Source organism: Engraulis encrasicolus, chromosome 2 (genome assembly GCF_034702125.1).
Source record: "Engraulis encrasicolus isolate BLACKSEA-1 chromosome 2, IST_EnEncr_1.0, whole genome shotgun sequence".
NCBI lineage: Eukaryota > Metazoa > Chordata > Actinopteri > Clupeiformes > Engraulidae > Engraulis > Engraulis encrasicolus.
Genome location: NC_085858.1, coordinates 20,040,659 through 20,053,438, shown reverse-complemented (window position 1 = coordinate 20,053,438; position 12,780 = coordinate 20,040,659). Strand labels below are relative to the sequence as shown.

At 43.1% G+C, this 12,780-nt stretch overlaps 2 long non-coding RNA genes across 2 annotated transcripts; one reads left to right on the top strand and one right to left on the bottom strand.

Moving 5' to 3' along the window:
• Window positions 1–339: 339 nt before the first annotated feature.
• Window positions 340–2,901, bottom strand: LOC134461200 (uncharacterized). Its single transcript, XR_010037248.1, has 5 exons — window positions 2,865–2,901; window positions 1,674–1,729; window positions 1,148–1,217; window positions 848–934; window positions 340–471 (listed from the first exon to the last, which is right to left on the bottom strand). It is a non-coding gene; the product is annotated as an uncharacterized LOC134461200 (long non-coding RNA).
• A 7,742-nt stretch (window positions 2,902–10,643) lies between these two features.
• LOC134461194 (uncharacterized) lies at window positions 10,644–12,411 on the top strand. Its single transcript, XR_010037247.1, has 3 exons — window positions 10,644–10,960; window positions 11,470–11,630; window positions 11,753–12,411. It is a non-coding gene; the product is annotated as an uncharacterized LOC134461194 (long non-coding RNA).
• The last annotated feature ends 369 nt before the right edge of the window (window positions 12,412–12,780 follow it).

The following is a 12,780-nucleotide window of genomic DNA, read 5'->3' as shown; positions in this document are numbered from 1 at the left end:
TTTTAATCTGCATAGCCAATGTTTAGAAAAAAGCCCCTCAATGATACTCAATGCCATGCTGACAAAAGACAAAAAAGGACAAAAAAATCATCAACTCAGATCAGAAAACAGCACAGAAAAGTATGCATAGAATTGCGATGGATTGTCCTTTTATACAATGGCTTAGAACCTGAGATTGCCAGTGTCCAACATATTTACTGTAGTTTATAGTGATTGGACCTTTTGGGCATATTTTCCAAATTCACCAGAACATATATTTCAGTTCATCTGGATACTTAAAATTGTAAATCCAAATCCACAGAGTTGAGATTGAGGGTATATACCGGTAACAGCATCACACATGCACAAGAGATGCTCCGAGTTCACTGTACAGCTCCATGCCTTGTATCACAGTCTCTGGCACGGGATGTTCCTTGCAAACCATATACGTAGATGTGCAGTCTGCCTTTGGATCACTTCGCCACTCCAGTCCTGATGGTGGAAAAAGAAAATGCAGAAAGCTTAACACTGTGCACACACTTTTTATGTAGCTTTAATGGCACTAAATGTAAAAATGCTGATATCTAGTGAATGACAACCATGGCCACTAATAGGGGGCATTTAATAGTGTGCTTGTCAGTGATATGCAGGTGCCATTTATCGCATGCTCTCTTTATTGGGGTGCAGATCGTTTGTGAACACCATAATCAGAACTGTTCAAAATTCAGAGTCAGTGAGCCTAGAGGTGGGCCATGCATCTCCCACACCTAATGTCTGACCTTCTAATACCTAATACCCAACTTCATTAGATTGTTTGCAACTCAAACACAATGTTTCCATTAGCTGCTGGAGCCATGAGTTATCCTACCTTCCTTCTGGCAACGCCTCCCTTCTCCTTGACAACCTCCAAGATGCTTCCTCAAGTATCTGTCAGGCACAGGAACTCTGCATTAACCTGTCAAAGACACATTACAAGAAAATTACATGGTTGTCAGGCCCAGTTGTGTTGTGCTTCCTGTCTGTCCTGTGACTTGTCACTATGTCTTTCTATCTCTGGAGCTGCAGGTGGGGCAACACCTGTGGTCAAGCCACAAAGACATCCTACAGGACAGACATACAACAACACTTAAATACTATCTGTTATGACATAATGTACCACCACACTTACTTCACTTAATGTCAGCAACGCAGGCCATGCGGTGTAGACTGCCAGCTTATCTTAGACAAGCCTTTTGCACCTATGACAAAACACATAATTAGACTGCTGGAGTTGATGTTACAGAAATTACAAGATAAGATGAGGGCTAACATCACAATGGCATTGACTGACTTCTTGTAAAACCTAAATTGAGACCAGGGGTCAAGGAGAGTAGAGTAGCCTCAACCAAATATAATCTGCCATATCAAATACATCGTCACCACTTTTTAGACTGGGGAATATTGTCACCATTGAAGAATATAGGTAAATAACGTGACTACAGCCACTTAAGATAGCGTGAAATTAAAGTGAATTAAAATATTTTTCACCATATCCATATTTCATACAATACAAAATAACTGTTGACACCATGCCGACATGAAAATGACAGCTAATTGGCTAAAAAATATTTTTATCCTCATTTTGCTTTGGTGTAAGTAAAGTGTTCAAGCAGAGGGTAAAGTGTAAAACAATTGAACATGGACAGAAATCCTACCTTTTACAATGACTGTCTTCAAAGTCACATCTTCCACTAGCACAGGGGGTAACCATCTGTCAAGTTGAAAAACAGAGATGAACCTTTACTCACAATATCGGCAAACATGGCTTTTCAAAGGTGATATTCAGGACTGGCCAATAGTGACGCCCATTACAAAAAATATAATACATATTTTGAGTAACATGTGGGGCATTACAGGGCAATAGCAAGCTAGAGAGCAATAGCTAGCTGCTAAGCTAAACAGCAGCAGGTGTTAAATTATGTTTAAAATAATTATGCTGGTAAATTACACTTCAGACTCGATAAACCTTAAGGTTATTTTTTTTTACTCCTAAAGATGCACAAGATAAGCTAATGTTTAAGAGTGGATATTTGAATGCAAGACAAACAGCTTGTCAGATCACACAGCATGATCTAACAATATTCGTATCAGTTAACTTTCCATACAGACAAAAGCGCCAAAAACATCACAATAGCGTAGTATACTTCACAAATGACTGTAATAGTGTCTTAATAGAGTTCTTCAGCGGAAGCGGAAGCATGTAGTAGATTGTAGTCTTTCATGTTAGCATTTAAGGACGTCCTGGTTCCTATCGGCTTCCGGCCTCCATTGGGAATGAATAGGGGTAAATTTCAAATAAGCTCCGAGTGCAAGCACGCGCTTAGCGAACCCCCGCAAACTGTCGAGGGTGTTAAAAATAGGCTGTAGGTATGACATGGTTGATCATTTTGTGTCAAACTTCGACATAAATATGATGTTGCGTCCATATGCTAAACCCGGAAGCTTTTGGCGACTACAGAAACGGCGCCAGTATCTAACGGCATGTACGTGCGGAAGGTTGTACCCATGGCAACCAAAGGAAAGTATGTAGTTCGGAAGTTTTAATGATCAGAAAGGGGTTAGCAATATTGAATTATAATCGTCATGATTTAACATGTGAATACACCAACATGATGATACGATCCGTTCCACTAATGAGAAAGGGATGCGGGGACACGCTAATGTTCGTTGTTGCCGTGCAACTTATATTTTTGCCAAACCTGAATCTCTATGGCCTTTTGCAATGTAAAAAATCGCCAGGGAACCGGTAGTCCAAACGCCGCATACAAGTTGACGTCAACGCTGAAGAGCTCTATACAAGCATATTGCCAAAGATGACAGGGATTGAAACGGATTGTGAAACTTACCCGGCTGAAAACGATTGCCTCAATTTCAAAGCAGGAGACAGACCATCTGACGAACAGGAAGTGACGTAATTCCATTTCCGGTTTTAACCTTTGGTGATTTTTTTTGTTTTTGTTTGTTATCCCACCTGAATTACAGCATGAATTTCACATATATAGTTTTGATTTATGTAAAATATTTCTGTACCAATAAGGTAACAACTTGGTGCCAGCAGGAAGAAGATAAATACTGTCAATGAAAATGTGTTTCGACAATAGGCGATTCATTTCTTACTGCCACCTACTGTTCTGGAGTGTGATGTGCATGTCAGTTAATATTATGAGCTTTTTTCAAGTGCATAGGCCTACATTATTTGTTTAGATTATTTGTTTAAAAGTTAATACGCAGACAGTTCAAATGGTGTTTATATGATTTCAATATTCCTTAAATTGTTTGTATACATATTTCTTAATATTTACCAGGACCCAGAAACATTTTTTGAGTGTGCCTTAAATGAACACAAAAAAACCTGTTGCCCTTGCTGTTGCAGTTGTGCAAAAGGAAATAAAACGTGCATTGAAGCACTTTATTTTGTCAAATCATATTGATCTAGATGTTATAACTTCAGGTAGGCTATAGGCCTAGGTTTGCATATTAATAGGCCTATACAAGACATGTCCAATTAGTGTAACGATGGAATCTAATGATAGATAACAAACTAAAAATGTCGTCTGGACAGATGCTGATATTTCTGAAGATATTCACTTTTGTTTTTATCAGCAGCAAGGACCATGCTATACATCTTATCATAGAATTAAGTGAAATAACTCACAACCTTTTTTGCTCTGATGACGGAAACTTTACAAAAACTGAGACAGAGCAGCATCTTTAAAAAGCAGCATCCTGAACAACAACGTGCCCCCTAAACAACATTATATGCAACATTTACCTTCACACTGGGTACTTTGATGAGACACGTGTGCATGAGGTTAGAGTCAAAGCATTATTTTTTATTCTAAATTTCTAAATTAAATTAGGCCTATAAAATGTCTGCAAATGTCTTGTAAATCAAAGCAAAATGGCCCTGCCGTGGGCAACTGGTAGGGCACTCGTCTGCCGTGTGGCCGACCCGGGTTCGATTCCCGGTCCGGGTCATTTGCCGACCCCTTCCCATCTTTCTACCCATTCGCCTCCTGTCCACCTCTCAAACTGTCCTGTCATCAATAAAGTTGTAAAAAAGACCAAAAACAATCTTAAAAAAATAAAATAAATACAATCATAGCAAAATTGACGAAAGTAGCCTACCCATCAAACAAACAGTATATTTGCTCATGAAAAAGAATTGGGCCACACATCAGCGGTATCAAGGCGTCAGAGGCATATGTCAGTTCAAAGATTAGATTTTTTGAATATCATCTCCAAAATGGATGTTTCTTGGTAACAATTAGGAAAGACAATAATCACAGATATGGGACTCCCTATTTTTTTTGAATATATTTTAGTGATTCATCTACAGTATATTTTGCGGTGAATTTCAAGTGTTTGACACATTGAGATGGGATACAGATTTACAATCATGAAATTGCTATGCCAAATGCTGCACAGACAACAGAAATGTCAAAGCTATGAATCTTGAATGGAAATCTCATTGGCCCTATTCATTTTTATGCAATCACAGTTGATTAGCTAGAATATCTTAGTGAGATCGAGCCAGTTCTTAAAACAGGTTCATTTGGATTGTCTTATTGTCTTGAAACAAGTAAAAATGTACTCACAGTCTAATTGTTAATGCGACTCTGTCAGTATGTGTTCTATTTTAAGAAAAAAGCTGCTCAGAACCAGTTTTATTATCTAGGTAGGATAAAAAAGATGAATTTTCTTGAAACAAGTCAATTCATCTTAACAATAGTCAGTCTTACCAAGAAAATACATTCAAAAACAAGTCTAATGAGACCAAAATGCTGACTTCAAGTATATTACACTTGTACAGATTTTCGTTTTTTGCAGTGTAGGGGTGGGGCAACTGGGCAATTGCCCGGGGTGGCATCCGAGAGGGGGCAGCACCTCAAGGAATCACTGCCCCTATTGCAAAGCCGCGCCGCCAAACAACATTGTGAAAATCGCTATAAACATACTTGAAAATACTGTATATCAAAAAGCATTTAAAATGTTATTTCTACATTATTTCCACATTGATGTAACAATAACATAACAATTAGTTGTTTTAGTCGGTTATTTGAACCGTTTTTTGGGGTTTTTTTTGCTGGGGGCGGGGCCTCCATGAAATGGGTGGGGCGTCGCATGGGGCATCGTCTGGGGAAGAACTCATTGTAGGACCGCCACTGAGCGTGGTTGTACAACAGCTGCATGCTCTAGAGGTTTCAGTTATATTAAATCTCACTCGCCCCTTTCCGACTATACAGTGCTGCTACTAAATGACTTTCTTCTCCTGACAGCACGAGTCCAAAATGAAAAAATAAAAAATCTGAAAGCCTATGTAATCCATCAAGTGAACTAGATATTACAGTTTACAATTAGATTATCCATAAGTAATCAAATCAGTGCGTCTGGCCATAAAGCCAGAGCCTAGGCTATATATTAAAAATAAAAAAGGCAGAGCCGGCATTTATATGAAAAATGTCTATTTCAGTGTAAATATGTCGCTTACAATGACAAACGACCCCAACTACCAGAGCAAACAGGGCTATCTCCGACCGGTTCATCAATGCTGTGCAGCGTGTCTGATAAACCTTCACCCCGTATGGTAATGGCCCTGTGCAGGAGTATACTATCCACCTCTCCTCTCCTCTTCATTTCTCTCCTCTCCTCTTCATTTCTCTCCTCTCCTCTCCTCTCCTCTCCTCTCCTCTCATATCATCTCTTCCCCTCTCCTCTCCACTTCTCTCCTCTCCTTTCCTCTCTTCCCCTCTCCTCTCCTTCCCTCGCCTCTCTTCCCCTGATCTCTCCTCTCCTCCCCTCCCCTCACCTCTCCTCAACTTATCTCTCCTGTCCTCTCCTCTCCTCCTCTCCTCCCCACTTCTCTACCCCTCCTCTCCTCTCCTCTCCTCTCCTCCCATCTCCTCTCCTCTCCTCTCCTGCCTCCTTCACCAAGCAGGTCAGGGACTGCAGCAGCAAGCTGACCTGAAGGACAATGCATGCACATTACAACTTACTTCATCCCCCATTCCCTTCCTAACCCTCTCTCTCTCTTCTGACACAATTATGCCTCAAAGTGTGTGCAAAATTTCTCTCTCTCTCTCTCTCTCTCTCTCTCTCTCTCTCTCTCTCTCTCTCTCTCTCTCTCTCTCTCTATCTCTCTCTCTCTCTCTCTCTCTCTCTCTCTCTCTCTCTCTCTCTCTCACATATATATATGATGTGTCAAAACAGCCAGCAGGTGGTTGATCTATTCTATTCTCCGCAGCTCATACTGTATGTGTCAGGTTGGCCTGTGGTCAATGTGCTGTCTGTCTGCTACCGTAGATGTGACAGAAGGGTTTGCCCTTCCGTGACCCAGAGGTGTGCTTGTGTCAACAGCGTCACGGAACCGGGTGGTCCAGAGACGGAGTCAGTGAAGGGTGGGGGAGTGAGGGACGGGGACATATGTTTACGGTGACATTAGGGACTTGTGCTCGTCACTCACGGCCTCCGGGAGCATATGCTTTTGACTGAGTTATCACTCTTGGCAGACAGGCCTCTGATGTTGATAAGCACATGTGAAATGTTAACACTGACTGAGTGCATGGTGAGGTGATGTGCATAGAGTGGGTTATGTATCGCGCTGGCATGTACGGTAGTCGCTCCCTCCATCTCTCAAGCACTTAGTAATCTGAATGGGGTAGAATTTGCAGCCGTGAGTATTTAAATTGCACTCAGAACAGGCACATTGGAAACACAAAGAACACAGTGTGCCCATACGAGTGTGCATACCCAGGTACGTAACTGACCCTGATCAACTCTTTCAAATGGAAGAGGACAAAAAGGAAGAGAATTGGAATGGAGAGATGATGAATGAAAAAAGCAAATAGCAACTGAAAGCAACCTTCAGATGATTTTTTTATATTGCTTACCCTGGCCACCACACACTGATGAAGGCAGTGCCAAAACAAAGTGTGTAATAAAAAGTGGATGCATGGTGTGACCTCTTCTTAAGTTCCTGTTACCCTGGCCATCAACCATTAGCCGGGATTGATTTACAGGTCCGCCTAAGCCACTGACCCCCCCCTACCTCATCTCTCTCTCTCTCTCTCTCTCTCTCTCTCTCTCTCTCTCTCTCTCTCTCTCTCTCTCTCACTCTCTCACTCTCTCACTCACTCACTCACTCACTCACTCACTCACTCACACACACACACACACACACACACACACACACACACACACACAGGAGATGGGCTGTAGATCAGAGGGTTGCAGCCAGGTTCTATTGCCACCCTTCCACTCCTTGAGGAAGGCCCCTAACCCCACACTGCTCCAGGGACTGTAACTGTAATATCTGTAAGTCGCTTTGGAGGAAAGCGTCAGCTAAAGTGTAATGTAATCATGGTAAGAGTGTGGTAGCCATGATGTTCTCCCCTGGGCCCAAGACTGGACTAGCTGCTCCCAGGTGCCCCATCTCTCTCTCTCTACCCCACTGCCCCTTCTCTCTCTCTCTCTCTCTCTCTCTCTCTCTCTCTCTCTCTCTCTCTCTCTCTCTCGCTCTCTCTCTCTCTACCCCACTGCCCCTTCTCTCTCTCTCTCTCTCTCTCTCTCTCTCTCTCTCTCTCTCTCTCTCTCTCTCTCTCTCTCTCTCTCTCTCTCTCGCTCTCCTCCACTGTCTGTGTTTACGCTCCACCAAGTGATTCATACTGTATCCCCCCACCCCCGTGTTTGTTCACTATTGTAGTGGGCTGTGCAGTGCTGTGCTACTGTATACTGCGTTGTTTGTGCACCTAACCTGGGTGATTCATGGACTGCGTTTTGATTCCATTTAGCGAGCGAGCGCGTCTCCGTTTGCCCCAGCGCTGTCAAAGTAAACAAATCAGACCAAAGAGGGAGGGAAGCACCGAATGGCTTGCTTGCTTGCTCGCTCGCAGGCAGGCAGCTCCATAATGGTATTCAGGCCATTCTCATTATGAGTCACATTAATATGACAACCGCCTTGGCCAGTGGAAAAGGAGAGCTTAGACAAGCCAGTGATGAAAAGCCGTAAATCTTTTTTTGTTTCCCTCACACCATCTTATTCTACGTCTTCTGTATCGCTGTGAAGATTGAATGGAATGGCGTTCAATGCCAATTGTTAGCAAATGTAAAGAAAGTGTATGACATCAACAACGCACGCCAAAGGGGCACACAGCTCATTCCTCCACTTTCTACAGTAGACCAGAGCAAAAACGGCGCTCTCTTGAGGAATATGCTCATCATCATGACACTACATCTGACTGGCTCTCGTCTAATTGCTGCCAAAATAGGCTGGGACTTGGAGACGACATTCGGGGGATGTGAGCAAAGACAAAAGTCGACTCCTCTCACACTAGAGTGCCATCGCTGAAACACTCTGGGGCCCGCCAAAAAGGTGTCCTCCATTTTGTGAAAGCAGGCAGGCAGGCAGTTAAGTGTCCTCACCTGCACACGTCTGTCAGGAGAAGTGGAACAGCGTAATTGCCCAGGAGAGGCAGGTGGATGCCCCAGGGGGAGGGAGGGAAGGGGGTGTTTAAGAGAGATTTCTATGGTGTTATAATCGGGACTAAAGGTCCACGAGCGCCACTTACAGCACACGCGAGGTATTTTATTCTGCGCGCGCGCGTAGACACTGTCGCGCGCGCGATTTTGCTCTGCGCGCCCGCGATTTTGCTCTGCGCGCGCGCAAACGCTGCCACGCGCGCGCAAACACCGTCTCACGCGCGAGAGGTGACATGAATTTCCTCACGCGCGCGAGCAGAAATATGAATATTTAAATTATCTCCTCCCACTGGTTAGCATAACAAATGAAGCGGAAGTTTGTTTAGTCCATAATAGTCAAACACAGAGAGCTCAGATCTCAATTGTTGATAGACTATCGTTGCTACGGTGACTGCAACCGACCACCTTTGAAACACAACTGAAACGCAACTCACGGCTGCTGCTGACAAGGGCATTCACATATTTATTCGTAAAACCATTTTATTTTTTGGTGGATGAAAACGTGTCAATATGCTGTCTATGTTCGCCTTATTCACCCGGAACATTCTAAAGACGTTGAGGGGTACACTTCAGGGGTACATTCGGCAACGCACCAGCTGTCATGGCGCCTCACTGTTGTGTGCCCAAATGTTCGTCCTCAAAGAGAAAAAATCCTACCGTGGACAGACTTTCCACCGTTTCCCCAAAGAGCAGGCACTTCGCCGTGAATGTATAAATCACATCAAGAGGGATCCTGGTCCATATTTCAAGGTAAGATGCAAAATTATGTTCAATCATACGCATTAGCTAGCACAAATAAGCTAGCTCGCCAAACTTGTCATGACTCATGTAGCCTAATGACGCGAATGCCTCGGTGAAATAAAAAATATGAATGTGTAATTACACAACGCTACATTTATATGATATTTCCAGATCGCTATTTCAAGATTAGGCTTTTAATTGTGTGGTAAGCGATCCGATGGCCACTGATTTTGTGCTACCAGAACCAGTAGCATAGGCCTACTTGTGCCAAAATCAAGTTGTTTTGCTAACGAACTAAAATGCATACCCTGGTATTTATGGTTACAGATCAACGCTGAGACCAAGGTTTGCTCTGAGCACTTTGAGAAGCAGTGTTTTGTAAAGACCGCCCGTGGTATCACAAAGCTTATAAAGGATGCTGTGCCAACTTTCGCCTGGACTTCAGAGAGGCCAAAGAGGAGAATCATCATTCGCAGACCGAGGTTAGTTTGTTCAGTCAATATTCAACTGACATGTGTTTAGCAACCCTCTAATAATAATAATAATAAACTGAGAATAGTTCGCCATAGGAATAGCCTACATTTAAATTTAGACAAGACTGGAGAATTAATGTATGTGCTGGAGATAATTGCACCGTTCCGCGGTGTCTCATTCAAATGAATGGCAAAGTAGCATGCTAGCTTTGGCTGTGGGGAGGGTTTTGAACAGGACTGGCCGCGCACGCCGACGCTGTCAGTGTGAGGCAGAGAAAAACACGCCGGCCGAAACTAAGCATAAAGACCGCGTTCGTCCCGCGACCGTTCCGCCTTGGTATGTTTTGCCCCTAAGACCCCTTACGAAGCAAAGCGCTGAGGCCTGGGCAGATTGCCGTGGCAACGCTTCGGACAGCCCTGGCTGGTAGAGCTGTGAAGGATTTTGATTGCCAGGCAGCCAGTAGGGTACAGGGTACAGTACAGGGTAAGCTCACTTTTATGCTGTTATTGAGAATTTGATTGAGCAGGCGTTGTAAACTATTATATGCATCAAAAAGCCCTATGTTCTGCGCAGTGCTCCTCCCTCCGAGTCCAGTGACTTTTTAATAACTCACTTTTCTAAAGTTTTAACTTGGATTTCTGTCACGTTTAAACGCCACCGCTCCTGGATCTCTCTCTATGCTGTGCCCTGCCTAGTATTTCTGAGTCCCCTGAAATAGGCTGTCTGCATTCTCTTTTTTTAATGCACTGGGCCCTTTCTTTCAAATTAGTCAGTTTGTTTCAGATCTTGTCATTTCTGCTATAGGTGACTGCTCAAGATGTGGCTTCCTGTAGTTCAGAGATAGTTTTCAAAACTGCCTCAAGCTTATGTAGTAGTGTTAACAATAAACAGGTGTGGAACACATGGCCTATATTTGAATAACTGTGGGAACATGGAGCAGCAAGAATAAGCTGTGGGACCAATGGGCTGTGGGAACATAGAGCAGCTGACCCCCAACAGGGTCTTCATGGTTGTATGACCTGAATACATTTTCAAAGCGGAGCCACAGGATGCGGACTTCTACTCTTTTCCACTATTAGACGCGCCTTTGTCCTGCACCTGGCCTCAGCGAGGTGGGATGTGCATACTCTTACTTTTATAAAAATGTTGTATATTGACCACTAATTCTGTGCATGCTGTCATACAGAGATGATGACCCATTCCTGAAGTTGGACGCCAGAATGCAGGAAGGTGCTGTTTAAGAGCCTAGGTAGGTATGGTATTTGCTCTAAAGACATTTGTCTGCCACAATTTAGGAAACACTGTCAAAGTGTGTGAATGGCGAAGACCAGCTTACAATGTTTTCTCTTCTCTTTTCTTTTGTTTCTGTGCTGTGTGGGCCATGTTTGACATGTAAATAGACCACTAGGCTAGTTCAGTTGTTGGCGGTGGATTTATGTTGATTATAAATACAAGTCCTTTAGTAGGCTAGTAGGCTAACTAATTAATGCGAGCATGACCTACTGTGTCATGCTAAACAAGCAGGAAGCTGGGCATTCTTGGCGACTCTGAGAACTATAATACAGGCCAAGTCGTCATTGTTATAAGATGGTAAGGATGGTAAGGACTGTATTATGTGCCAGTGCTTGAGTATTACCTGTTTGATTTCATTTGCCAACAATTAGAATTATTTTACACTGTCTGGACAAGATGTAGAAAACTACTACTGAGCGACAGTGATATGTCATGTTCTTAATACTGTATATCCTGTCATTACAGACAAGGAGGCCGGAAACTTTGATGACCTCAATGACACTGGCTAGGTGAAGGACATCAAGAAAATGGCATCAGGTCACCAGACATCAGCTCATAATCCACAACGTCATCAACCATTTTGCGCCAAAAATGAAGCCGTTCACATACCATGGCATCCTAAGCAGGTAATTTCATACCTCTCAGTAACCTCAGAATGTTGCTGGTGAAAGACATCCCGTTCAATATCACTATTAACAGAATAAACAAAATCATCGCTTCCCATAATTTCTACCACATGTTTCAATAGGCAGCACTACACTACTGTGCAACAGTGAGAGAGAGTGGGCAAGGACAAGTAAAGCGGACCTACACTACAGCAAGACTTTGACACTTCTCCACGTGAGAGGCAGCCATCGCCCCCACCGTTGAGCAGTGTGTACCCAGTACCCCCAAAAGAGGAGATGATCCGACGCCCTCACAGCCGATTCCCAAAATTGTACACAAAAACTCTGTATGGGCAAGTGTGTGTGTGTGTGTATGATATTGTAAAACTTTTCAGTCCATCTTCTATACTATACAATGTATAAATATACATGTGAAAACCTAAATATGCATTAAAAACCATTACTGAGGTTAAGAAATGCATTATAACAAATACATCTGATTCAGGTGTACTGTACATAGAAATGTCTTTATTTGCCACAAATACATCACATCCTGGAAACCTGTACAATGTGTAGATTCAAAGGTCTGCCAGATCTTTGTGACGGCACAGGATTGCAGTGGAACCCAAACATAGCCTATGAACTCCCACGCCATCTCACCAACTGCCGATATGCAGTATGCCTGAATTTCCTGTACAGCAAAGAAATGTAGAGATTGTGCCTTCATCGAGAATAGGTCATTTGGAATCACAACAATTATTCAATTTACTTTGTGCGTGTGGTGTAGCTATTGCTGTTATTATGTTACTAGTGACCCATTTAGTTGAGCTCAATAGTCTACATGACATCTCTGCACTTGTGTTACCACTATTGGGATTGGCAGCTCCCTAAATGAAAATGAGAAGAACTTGCCTGGATGAAATGTTATGAACTGTGTGCGTTGTGCTGCTTGCTGAAGTAACATGACACCCACATCACCTTCCAGAAATAAAGTGTATACAGGCTACCTAACCAGAGACCTATTGCTGCTGTGTGATGAAATCCAGGCAAAGGCCCACCTGCTTTGGCAATTGCTGCAACATGTAAAAAAGGTAGACAGATTAGGCCCCTGTAGATATGGCATGTGTAGATGGATTCACTAAATTCTTTAACCACTTAAATGGCTTGGGTC